Below are 1125 nucleotides of genomic sequence, written 5' to 3'. Positions count from 1 at the left end.
AGTTTTAAAAAAGAACAAATCCGTCTCAGCTAAATAAAGAGGTTCATGAAGAAGGTGGCACTGTACAGAAGCATGACTTATAAGCAGGGTCCTATCAGAAAGATGGCCAGGTCAGATGGCTCAATAGTGAGAATTTAATACAGAGAATGAATAACAAAGGTGTTGGAAAACCTAAACAGAGAAAGTGAGAAAACCCAGAGATGGGCAACAACAGGGCACAGCTACCAATCCTAGAACAGGAGATATACAGGGAAGAGGAAGCTTATTGGAACCTAAATCCAGGGCTGCCCAGCAGGAACAGGACCAGAGAGGGAGAGGCTGACTGTGGAAAATGGAACCACTGTGGGAGATGCTGCCAGAAGCAAAGCATGAGTGGGAGAATGCCCTGACTTCTCCCCTCCTCCCTTCTCCTTCACTCCCTCTTCCACTGGTACCTCCCAGTGGCTGACCCTAAAACAAAGCCAGGGGGCAGTGGAGCTGGGGGAAAATGGGTTGCAGGAAAGAGAGGGAGAGGATCTAAGAGCAAGCAGAAAATGAGGGGCGTGTGTGGGGAGGATTTTACAAGTGGGAATGGGCTAGAGAAAAGCCCATTTACCTTTTCTGGGTAAAAGGGAATTCATGATAACAGTCATGACAGTAGGAGAGGAAGCCTATCAGGAGAATAGAGATTCATCTGGTTTAACTGGAGGACACAAACAAGTAGTGGGGAAGAGGCATGGAAAAGTAAGAGGGTTTTGTCAAAAAAGGCACTCATTCTTCATCCCGCAGAAAACAGTCATTGAAGATTTTAAGGCAAGAGAATGACATTATCCCAATGTGCTTTATGAAGATTAACCTGGTAGCAGAGTACAGAATATATTGGATTAGATGCACTATAAATTCTTGTAATCGAGTCTCAGATTGTCCTTTAACATTGTTCATCAATCCTCTTCCTAAATCCACAGAAGCTGTTCCAAGCCCCCCTCCATTAGTCTAAAGCCCTACTTTCAACCCCAAGAGGTATCCCCTGCTTTACTAAACTCTATCCATACTGGTCCATTCACTGATAAAAAATTGCTGGAGGAATGAGCCAAGTCTTAGTTACCAGCCAGCACCCACAGCACCTAGAGAAGAGGTGTGCACAGA

The sequence above is a fragment of the Hipposideros armiger genome, unplaced genomic scaffold (genome assembly GCF_001890085.2).
Source record: "Hipposideros armiger isolate ML-2016 unplaced genomic scaffold, ASM189008v1 scaffold_596, whole genome shotgun sequence".
NCBI classification, from domain to species: Eukaryota; Metazoa; Chordata; class Mammalia; order Chiroptera; family Hipposideridae; genus Hipposideros; species Hipposideros armiger.
This window is presented reverse-complemented; position numbering follows the sequence as displayed.